The sequence below is a fragment of the Nesoenas mayeri genome, assembly GCF_963082525.1.
Source record: "Nesoenas mayeri genome assembly, chromosome: 7".
NCBI classification, from domain to species: Eukaryota; Metazoa; Chordata; class Aves; order Columbiformes; family Columbidae; genus Nesoenas; species Nesoenas mayeri.
This window is the reverse complement of record NC_137551.1, coordinates 15162354-15174669: the sequence shown is the minus strand read 5'-3', so window position 1 is coordinate 15174669 and position 12316 is coordinate 15162354. Positions and strand designations below refer to the sequence as shown.

The 12316-nt window shown below is 39.6% G+C and overlaps 1 protein-coding gene across 1 annotated transcript in view; it reads right to left on the bottom strand.

Annotated features, from left to right (window-relative positions):
• The window catches only part of DLG5 (discs large MAGUK scaffold protein 5), a gene marked incomplete at both ends in the record, with an annotated part of 106396 nt that overhangs the window by 67120 nt on the left and 26960 nt on the right, over positions 1-12316 (bottom strand). The window lies entirely within an intron of this gene.

The following is a 12316-nucleotide window of genomic DNA, read 5'->3' as shown; positions in this document are numbered from 1 at the left end:
TAATTAAAAACAACCTCTTTGCATAGTCTAAACTCATACAACTTGCACTATTTTCTGTAGTCTGGACTAGAATTATTAGAATCATAAGGGAAATTAGAACCAAAAAAAAGCAGATCAATATATTAAACAAATTAGGACATCTTTATGACAGAAAATGTGTACTGAGACTATCAAAACTGTGTGGGACTCAAGCACAATAAAATCTCATGCCAAGAAGCAACACTTCATTATATTTGGCAACTTCAGGTGAATTTGCCCAGTTCCTCTAAAAGATTACACTGGAGTCCCATACCTAATCAAACTTCTATTGATTGTTAGCTGCTTGTGCTTCTTCTTAAGAGTGGAAAAAGAAGAAACTCAAAATCTCATCATCTTGCTTTTATTTATCTTTAAGAAATGCTGATCTTCTCTGTTGTCTTCTCCTTTGTTAAAAGCCAGAGCCAAGACTTAAAATTAGTTAAATTCTGCTCTCTGGAATAGATAGAGAAGTTCTGTGAAGCTGACTTCATCAATGGAGACATATGACCCTCTCTAGCGATATTCTTAAAACATTAGCTCAGATTTGTAAATGCAAGATCCGGTATGCATGGCATGTTATCACAAGAAAACATACAATTGTGAAGAGGGGAGGAATCATCTGACCCATTCATAATACCTCACTTCTAACAAAGAAAAAAAACCTAGTAGCATTTGTTTGGCTTGCAAAGCTGTTTGTGGTTATGTTGGGTTTGTTTTTAAACCACACAGGATATGAGCCCATTATCTGTAACACGTGCCACCTTCCTCATTAGAAGCGCTATTAGTAAGTGTTAGAAAAAATAATCAGAGGACTCTACAGAGCTTTCACAATATTAAAATTCGTCTTTAGGTACTGAACAGGTACATGTCCAATTCAGGCTAAAATAGCATCGTACTTGATGTAATCTACTCAATCAAACTAGCAATACCTCAGCAGTACCTGAAAATGCTCCAAGACAGTATATCCCCACTCTATAGGACACCTCCTCACAGAAATGAAAATGCTCAAATCACCACAACAGGAGTTCAGATACAGGCAAAAAGGCAAGGAAAAAGGTAAAAGATAGCACTGTAATCAAAGGCACTAGAACACTTATTCATGAGCTACGTGCCCATAGTATTTTAAAAAAATTGTTGCATACTACCCTCTCATCCTCCTTGCTAAGCAATTTTCTGCTTTATTTCATATTCTTAAAACTATCTGTCCATCTTGTCAAATTGCAAAAAAAAAAATAAGATCAGAACAGAAAACCAAACAAGCCACAACTACTTTTTCAGGTTAATGTTGAAAGTGCTTCACACCCAGGGATTTACATGCCTTTCCCCATATTTTTCCAAATATTTGTCTTTCATACATTTCCGCTAGTATTCATCTTGTATGCCAAGTCCCTCAGTACAAAAACTTGCTACATTTGATTACAATTCACTGATTCATAACAATTGCTGACATACTCTAAGTCCAAAATTACAACTTGAAATGACAGGATTCTGAGAAACACGGTAGATACTACTCATACCTAATTAAAAAACCAACCAACCAACCAGTGACCTGTCTTTAACAGATATACATTCATTCAGAGACAAAAAAAAAAAGTATAAGCATCTGTCTTTGCACAGCAGACTCGCTTTTGTGGCATTTCTTTTTTGCTCATCCAGATTTAAGCTTTGTCTCAGTTCCCAGCTGTATCAAACAGCTTTGGCAGAGCAGAAGGATTTAGAAATCACTAAGTGTATACTTGAGAGTCTTAAGAATCCCATTTCCTTCTATTTTCAACAATTAGAGCAAGTCAAATTTCCTTAAGTTATTACTGTCTTTATTAGTCAAATGACAGGAAGGCCACTTTAAAACTTGCAAATTCAGGAAATGAACTAGTTGCTTAACAGTGGAAGTTGCCTCCAGGGACAGCAGAGGAACTGGATTCTCCATGTTTCACACAATGTCCACAAAAAAAAACCAGTGATATATATTTTCCTTGTTAAAAAAGGCAATGATGATGGAGGAAACAAAAAGATTTATGTCCTAAGGAGACACCAACCGTCTAACCAAGCAATTTCCTCATCAGCAATGCCAAATCTAGACGGATGGAATTAAACTATTAGCACATAATTAAAACAGAACATTTCTCTCTTCAGTCTTTCTAAATTTGTATTGTGAAACACCACATAACACTGGGTATTGTACACTTCAAGGAGAGACTAAAAAAGACAAGCCAGCTAATCTCAAAGTAAAGTCTCCAAAAGAACCTTGTACTTGGTATCTTCTGGAAGAAAGTAGCACAAAGGAGCAAGTAAGATTTTTTTTTTCTATGACTAAATGCTAAATTATTGAACAAATTCTGAGAAGAACACAGTGTTCAATTTGCATTATGTGGGGTTAGCTGAATGTCAGGGTTGTCGTGGCTGCATAGAACCCCCTCATATGTACAAATGCACATATGTCTGCAGGCTCTGCTCATGGCTCTAGAGCACAGTCTGTCCAAGGGGACTAGTGGCAACAAACAGAGGGACTCAGCTTTCAAAATTCATTGCACGTATGCTTTCAACTCTTCTTTTAGCAAAATATATATTTTACTCTCAAATATTTAGGAAATTATAATTCACCTCGACAAAAGGCTATTTCATCTTCCCAAATTTGCTATATTAACTAAATGACTGTGTGGGAATAAGAATAATTACTGCATCAGGTACACACCTTCAGCACAGGGCCAAAGAGACATATAATGAACCTGTTTCTGTGTATGAAGAACCAGGGTTTAATTCAAGGAGCATTAGGTGTTCCATCCCATGAGATGCGGGATGACACGAAGCAACCCTTCACAACCCCCTGCTGCAAATTTCCATTGTTAATTAAACTCTGCTCTTCCTCCCCACTCCCTTCCCAGCGCAGCGACCACCAGCTGATCCAACCTCTTGTCAGCAAATGACTTTTCAGCTGGAGGTCCAGCGCACCGGGCAAGAGGGCAGTGTGACAAACATTTGTTCATCCACATCTCCACGCACCAAACCAAACTGACTTTGGCAGGACTCCTCCTTGCTGTGGGGGAGCAAAAAACTTTGATTAAAACTGGAAATGACCCAGATCACAATGTTCCCATTGCCTTTACAACAAACCAAACTGCCCAAGGAGCTCAGGATCACATGGATCTGCCATGCCCTGTCCCTGAGGCTGTTCTGTTCTTGGCCGCCTGTGCAGCCAGGTTTGTCAGAAACCATAAGACATAGTCCATTCTTGCAAATTGTGTGACGTTCAGATGTTAAATTCTGATCTCACACAAAGCCCTCAACTGGGTATTTGCTTCCATCCATGTCATAGTTATTTCAGATGTTTCACAGTAATTTACCTTTACGGATACAGGTAACTCCAAGACAAAGTTACAAACTTAGCAATAAAGGTAACACAGTAGTAGAGGCCATACAGGCAAAACTTGCCTCAACTGTTTTAAACATGGTTTTGTTACTTACTCTGCACACCTTTGGTTCCTTACTACTGTGTCCTGCAGCATAAAATCCTCTCATTTTTAGGACACCATGAAAACTAAACGAACATTTAGTCTGTAACCTTCACAGAGACAGTGAGGGTCAAAAAGTTCATTTTCCTTTTACAATGTAGAAAACATCTTACAACAACCTATTTATGAAATATTAAGATAGTAATATTAAAAGCGCTTTAGCGCTTAGGCCATCTTTCAATTCTAAGCAATTAAAAACCTCTTGTTAATGGACAGAACACTTCACACACAAGCAAGGACTCTGGCACCTTTATCTGAAACATTTAGCAAAATCCAGCACTGGTGACAGAAGAAGTCAGGCTGATTTTGATTTAATATGACAATTTCTCTCTAGGTTTAGATTCAGAAAAGTTAAGTAACCTGCCATAGGCCAGAGACATCAGTAAAGAAGCCCAGAGTTCAGATGCTTAATTTCCTAGTTGTCAGTCATACAGTCAAGTACAGCATTTGATCTTCAAGTGTTAGAAACAACACTAGACATCTGTAAAATTCCTATTTTCTTGGCAACATCTGTTCAAAACACTTCATAGTAGAATAAAGCCACAGACTGATATTTCTAAACATGCATTCCTAAGTGTATCCTCTCTAGCAACATCTATGCTCATGCTATAGATATTTTTTCTTTAGCCAGGAAGCAATATAGTGAGTTATACTGAAAAGAATTTACAACCTATCTTTAAGAGAAATCCAAGTCACTGGACTATTGTGTATCTTACTACAATGTGAATTATGAAAGGAAGCAGATGTCAGTGCCTTCATTAAAAAAAAGCAGAATAGTAGCCATGAGAAAGATAAGATGAAAGGGTAAAAGACAAGAAAACAAGGTAGTTCATTTTTCTACATTATCACTTTATCATTAGGATACACTTGCTACTGTCCACATACTTTATTAGTGTTATCTGTTCTTGTTTACCATATTCCCAGCACTGGGTCAAATCATCCTCTTTTCACACCAAGAAGCACAGAAAAGATTAAAAATCTTTACAGATCTGGATTTGCATAGCTCGATTCACAAAACACACATGATGACAGTACTTCAGCTGACAGCATTCAAGTTATTTTGCCATGGATATGATGCTCTAATAACGCTTTAAAGAGTAGAATGGAAGCAATTTTGAAGTGCCAAATTACCATGAAGTTTTATTAGCAGGATAGCAGCTATTACCAGCTGGTAATTGGGAGCAAAGATGTAAAAAAAAAACTATGCTTAAGAAACAAACAAAACCACACCCAAGCATATCAGGTCAGCTAGAAATAACACCCCTTGCTACCTCCAATCTTTCATTTCTTTCTTTGCAATTTATAAAATGACTGATTTAATGTCTGGCAGTCTGTGAAACCACATCAGAAGTGATTAAATATATCTGCTGGAGCAGTAGGACCAAAGATGCAATCATAATTGCTGCTGCTATTACTTATTCAAAACGTCCTGCAGCAATTCCGGTTCTGAACCAGAAACAACTGCTTTAACCTTTCCAGAAACAACTGCTTTAACCTTTGTGTTCTTGCTTTTTGACTGGGATGGCTTTTAACTCTACTGGAGTGAGTGCATTTTGTCTCGACAACTCATTTGTCTCCAACACCCCATTTCAGCTGAGGAAAACTGCAACAGCAAATGACCGTGCCCTCCTCTTACAGCCCTGAATTTCCATTAGGTAGTGCAGCAAGATGGGTGATGATTTTTCAGTTATTTTAAGGCTAACAGCAATATACCTGGCTACCACGAAAATATCAGCATGCAAATTTACATTACTCAGATTCTGGCAAAAGAACAACTTTCAGTTTGTAGAGCTGCACACACTGCCTTCACTGCTGACTTTCTTACAAGACTAATGCATATTTTTGTAAGCTGACACTCAAAAGGAGGAGAAAAGAATAACTGGCTCCAGACTCTTTAACTTCAGTTTTAGTACTAATAGGAAAAAGCTACATTTAAAGTCAAGACTTAGTAAAACTGCAATGCAGTTGTCAGCCATTTCATTCAATTTCATTTCATTCATTTCAGTTGTCATTCATTTCATCTTATGCGGATTATACAGGTGGTCCTTGCATTACTATCACTGCAGCAGTGCTGTCTTCTGTTCTACAAACATGTGTTATTACAGCTGACTACCTTATTAAATAAACATAGAAATCATTTCTATGAATTATTTTTAACATAGCTGCTTTAACAAAGCCAGTTAACCTAGTCTGGAAATACTCATCTCCATTCCACTGGTAAGAAGGCCAGTGCATCCATTCATTTTGTCTCGCTTCTAGCTATCATGGACACTACATTTTTTTGCTGGGTTCTGCATGATAAACCAATGGAGAGAAATAAAAGGGGGAGGGAGGGGGGACAGGGGACACACATGAAACATAAAAAAACATAAGAGCATTTTACTTTTTAACAAGCTTCCTGCAATCTGAAGCTCCATTTCTCTTAAAGTTATCATCTTAATCTAGATTACTCACTACATTATACATAAGAGGATATAATTAAATGAGAGATGTAAATTTGCATTAAACCTCCCGGATTAATAAAATGCAGTAGAGGACATCGACCAATCCCTTTCCCTCTAGGAAGGAAATCGGATAACCTAGGGCCTAAATCCACTTGGCAATCACGTGCTCCTTCAATATTCCATCCGCACGGTGTCCAGCAAATTGGCATTCTGACCATTTGCTGGATATTCCAGGTATTGCTGAAGTGCTCAAGGCTTCTTCACCTGGGCAGTGCTGCGATGGCAGTCCCCAGCAGGCCCTCACGACCCTGAGCACTCTTCATCCCTACAGCCACCCATGAGATGCCACCTCCAACACAAAGCAGCTACGGATTTCTCCTCCTCTACACACATGGCAGTGGGAGGACATTGGGTACCATCAATCTACCCCAGCCAGGGAGCACCTGCAAACATTTTTGTTCTACTTATCAGTTCTTAAAGCACATTCCAATTCTGCCTACCTTTGCACCTGGCCTGGGCCCATTTGGTCCCAGCCGCCTATTACTCTACACTGTTTCAATAGGCTGCGCTAGGTTTGACCTGTCTATTCCTAAAAAGTTTCTCATCTGCCCTGTGTCTAGATAATGATTCATTTTCATCTGACAGACACTTAGAAAATCCCATTTTCGAGGCCACTAATCAGTCTTTCTGGTCCATTTTCTGAGTTTTACTGCCAAGTATAGAAGAAGTTAAACAGTATATAAGAAGTATTTCAGCAAATAAGGAATTGCCTGAGTATATTGCTCCTGCTACAAATGGTCTCTATCCACAGGAACCCACACTTCAAACCTGTTGATACTGGAGCACTTCTGAGCTCTTTTAACCCCAGATAATAATATATCCACATCCATTTTTCCTAGCACACTGACCAGTTCTTTAAGTTTGAAGAAAGACTTGTTGGTTACCCATTTCATTATGCAGCACTTCTTTCAGGAAAACCCCCTTTTGCAAAGTTATTCCACATCTGGAGGTAATTCTTTACATCAAGCTATACTCCAGAAGCTTTGCAAGTAATCTGTCTAAGATTTCTGGAGGATGACACCATCTGCAATTTGCAACTGACTCTAGAAGGATTTAAGTGAAAGGAAATTATGTTCAGAAAACACCCACATGTTATGCAGCCATGAGCAAGAAACTGTTGTGGGATGAAGGTGGTCAATACTAGATCCCTACAAATGTATTCTGAATCAGCAACAGTTGCCTTGCTAAATTTGTAATGGTGACAAAAAACTCAAACTTCATTTAGTTTGCACAGATGTACGCAGAGCTTTGTAGTATATTGTTTCATCAAATAATTGTATAGTCAGGTAATAAGAATGGCAATCTAAAATTTAAAAAATAGCATTATTAACTCCACAGCTAAATGCTATATTTAAAATTTAATTTAAATTTTGGAATTAAATCAAAGTAACCACCTAATTATGTTTGTAAAGAGGCCAGACCATTACAAAAACCTCCATGGAAGAACAAAGGAAAAAGCAGCTACAGGTATTTAAAACTGCAGACACTGACATGCAAAAGACTAGAAATCTACCAGGTAACAAGGAAAGCAAGCATTTATTCCTCAAGATTAGCCTCTTGACACATCCAGTCCTTTCATTAACTCACTGTATCTTGCAGCTGGGTATTTCCCCTGCAGAAGCAGCTGGGGACGTGCCTGGAACCGCGTCCATCACGTGCCTAACTGGAGCTTTCCTCTGGCAATTCAAACTTTGCCCATAACAAACAAGCATTATGGTTCAAACTGGTTTTTTGGGACAAGTCATCAAGAACACATATGTACCTACACCCATCTATAAACATAGTCTATATATAAGAACTAGTCTGCTTCAATGATAATGGTACAGTTCAAGTCAGGTAGCTATCCTGCTCTGCAGACTTTTAAACAAGGACAAAGTGGTTTAATGTAATTGTAGCTTACTGCTGTACAGCAGGAGAATTAGGCACACAAGGAAGAAAGCAACTCGACACAAACACAACCACAATCACACCAAGGGCTTGTGCTATCTACAGCTCGGGAAAAAATAAAGGCCACGTTTAGGCCAGTCCTTTGTGATTCCAAGCAGAGGAGTAACATATCAAAGTCCAAAGGCTTTTTTCCCTCTCCCCATACTACCTACCTTATCTAAACTTGTCTGCTGTGTACAATTCAATCTCATAAATCTGTCGTCTGGGAATATCCTGATTTCTACAGTCCTAGCTTATTAATAAGGACCAAATTTCCCTTTCTAATAAGAAATAGAACAAAGTAGTTTCTCAAAAGACAGACCATTACTATTCAAGAGCTAAACCAGCAACTGATTGAAGAAGTTATTGTTACACAATATCTCCTCATATGCTGTTCTCCGCGCTACAAATAATAACTAATCAGGAAAAACTTAAGAGCCTATTGTTTCTAGCCTGAATTCCTCATTTTCCTACAAGTCACAAACCAGCTCACATCTATCGCTCTTAAGGATTGCAAGAGATGTATCAATACAATAATTCAAACTTGGACTATGTGGAAGTCAATACTCAACTCATCTCCTTTGAAATTCAAGTGGTATTATGAGATTTGACTTTTTCAAATCATGCACCTTTAGAAAAAGAGATTCAGGCTACTTTGTATGAAGCCCGACATAATGCTCAAGTCACCTCTTTGAAAGGAGATGCAGACTCCTCAACTAAGCCCTAAAAAAGGAATTATCCTTATACTGCTCTTCATAGCATGTTTCAGTATTCAGCTTCTAAGTATCCCTGCCTTCAAGAAAAATAATTTAAAAAAAAGGTGTCAGGGATGGTTTCATTAAGGTATGTCAGAGAAGAGCTTTAAATTCAACTTTGTTTTGTTGCTACAATGGAAAAACCTACACACACTTTCATACAGAAGAGAGCTCATTCCAAGAGTCTTCTGTCTTTCTCTTTACAGTAATTGTTAATTAAAATGGTAATAGAAAACACATATCTAAGCTAAATCATTTAAACTAAGACTTCTTGTCTCCTTGGTAAGTTTATTTTTTTCCCTAAGACTCTCCGTCATTTAAGAAAGCAAAAGCAAGGAAGAACAAAACATAAGAGGTTTTTCCCCTCCCAGTGCTGTAGAGCAGGAATTCCTGCTGCCAGCAGTAAATCCATATTAAATACATACATATTTATTCTATGGGCACAGAGTCCAAGGGTCTGCTCAGTAAAAGAGATAAAGTCCCTGCTTAGACTTCAGGTCTAAGTCCTCTTCAGGGTATTTTCAACTACAAGAAGGTCATCAGAATTCTGTGACTGCTACTAGCACATAGCAAGTGGGATGGAGTGCACCCTCAGCAAGTTTGTAATGACACCAAGCTGAGTGGTGCAGCTGACAGGCCTGAGGGCTGGGATGCCATCCGGAGGGGCCTGGACAAGCTCAAGAACTGGGCCTGTGGGAACTCCATGAGGTTCAACAAGGCCAAGTGCAAGGTCCTGCACCTGGGATGGGGCCAACCCTGGTATCAATACAGGCTGGGGGATGAAGGAATTGAGAGCAGCCCTGCAGAGAAGGACTTGGTACTGGTGGATGAAAGACTGGACATGAGCGGGCAATGTGCCCATCATACTTTGGGTTGCATCAAAAGAACTGTGGCCAGTAGGTCAAGGGAGCTAATTCTGCCCCTCTACTCTGCTCTGGTGAGAGCCCACATGGAGTCCTGTGTCCAGCTCTGGAGCCCTCAGTACAGGAAAGACATAGACCTGTTGGAGAGGGGTCAGAGCAGGGACACAAAAATGATCAGAGGGCTGGAACAGCTCTCTAAGGAAAGACTGAGAGAGTTGGGTTTGTTCAGCCTGGAGAAGACTCTGGGGAGACCTACTGCAGGCTTTCAGTACTTAAAAGGGTCCTGTAAGAAGGATGGGGACACACTTTTTAGCAGTGACTGTTGTGATAGGACAAGGGGTAATGGTTTTAAACTAAAGGAGGGGAGATTCTTGCTAGACATGACAGAGAAGCTTTTTATAAAGAGCATGGTGAAATACAGGAACAGGTTGCCCAGAGAGGTGGTAGATGCCCCATCCCTGGAGACACTGAAGGTCAGGCTGGATGGGGCTCTGAGCAACCTGATTTAGTTGAATATGTCCCTGCTCATTGCAGGGTGAGTTGGACTAGATGACCTTTAAAGGCCCCTTCCAACCCAAACTATCCTATGATTCTATGAAGTGTTACAGACAAAAGAAATGTTGCATCCATGGCAAAGTGACTGAGACCCCTCTCTGAAACTGGACAAATTGGAGCAAATGTTCTGTGTGTGTCTCTATAAGATCTTTCCAGAAATGTACAAGTTTTCACAAAGGGTAATAGCTTAACCAGACAACTTCTGAAAGTGCCAAGCAGTGATATGACTGCAGAAGAGGGGTGGAGAAGGTAATGATATCTATTAAGAATATATTTGAACCATAGACTGTACTTTTTCAGAAGACAAACACACAGATATAAAAAAGAAACTGCACCTATGCCCTCATTTAAACAATGCAATTAAGTATGTCTTTAAGTGTTCTGCTGTACTGAGTGATTATTACAGAAGTCTATTACCTATGAACTATTTACAAAAATAATTTGTTGCAGAAATCCCCAGGGGTGAACTTCATGCCTCTTCTGGTTACTGCTGTTCCACCCACAGGAACTTTTTCATCCCTTACCAGAGGTAACTGTCAGCAGTGATGATGGCAACAACGGGCTGACACCCTTCTCCAGCAGCACAGGCACTGCCACAGTGTGCCTGAGCAGACTCAGAATAACACAGGAAAACGTTGCTTAAGCTTCCTAATGGCAAAAGTAACGTGTAACTAAATACAACAAAAAGTCATCTTCCCCCACGGAACAGGGTACTCATGCATACAAATGCTCATTCTACCTGGGTGCTAAGAGCAGAGAACGCTAGAAAAAAGAAATTCATCTGGAAGCAATTACGGCACACATTCCTCTCTCCCCCTTTTTGCCTCTTCTCCACAGGATGTGAATGCTGCTACTTTTCCTTCTCTCATGGCCATGGCAGGGCAAGGAGGAGACAGTGTCCTCAGCCTCTGCTGTGCCTTGACAGAGCAGCCCTGCATGTTCACACACTGTTCTGCAGTGCCGAAGGAGTTTGCTTGCCTAGACATATGTATTCCCAGGGCTCCTTCTGCCAGCTTCACCTTTTATGTACCCCGTTTTCCCAAAAATAAGCCCTAGCATGATTTTTCAGGATTTTTGAGGATGCTCAAAATATAAGCCCTACTCCAAAAATAAGCTCTAGTTACAGTTCATTCAAAAAGTCAATTTAAATAGTGTCCAGGCAGCTATGCACGTAAAAAAGTAAAATTAATTGGCAATAGAATGCAGTAAGACAGAGAGGCCCTTCACCAAGAAAAGCAGACACCCAACGGTTGCATTTCCAATGCACTACGAGCACGCTACAAAGACAAGAGGTGTGTGTTCAAGGAAAGTGCTATTGCTAGACATGAGAAATCTGGGCCAATGGTTCTAAAGGAAACAGAGTCACAAGAAATTCATTATGGAATTCGGGTTTGGAGAGTTATGATGAAGTTCCAGAATGTGATGACATGACTTTATTTGAATAAATGTTGATTTTTTTGTTAAAGAATAAATGTAGATTGTTGTTCATGGAAAAATAAGACATGCCCTGAAAATAAACCCCAGCACACCATTTGGAGCAAAAATTAATATAAGATCCTGTCTTATTTTTGGGGAAACAGGGTAATTCCTTGATGACAGACCCTGTTTGGAGACTAAATCAATTTCAGAGTCTAGAGAGAATTTTTCCTGCATAGCAAGGGTATTGACATGCTAGATGGGCCTTTTAGCCTTTTTGAGATTATTCTTTTGGGAGAAAGCAACTACAACTGCTGCAACTCAAGCACACAGTGGCTAATGACTTTAAAATGGCTTAACTATGAACATTTAAGCCAACAGCGCTGCGTTGCCAAGCAAGCAACTGCAGTGAGCATACAAAGAATAAGCAGAAACTTGAGGTACTACTGACAGGCAGATCATAGTAATGTGAGGATTTTCATAAGCCAAATATTCACTGTAAGATCAATAATAAGAAGGAAAAAAATGCCTGCAGTACAGGCAGCCAAATGCTATCAGCTCCATCAATTCTGGAACAAGTTTTAAAGTTTACTGCACTGACAATGTATCTACAAAAGACTGAAATCACACTCTTACCAGGAAGCATTAGCATTACATGACAGCTCACACTGAGCTTGAAGGACTGCAGCAGACCTTCCTGCAGGCTAAAATTCAGCAAACCCACCCAACGTCCAGCATATCGCTCCAATGCAAACACAGTGCCCAATCCA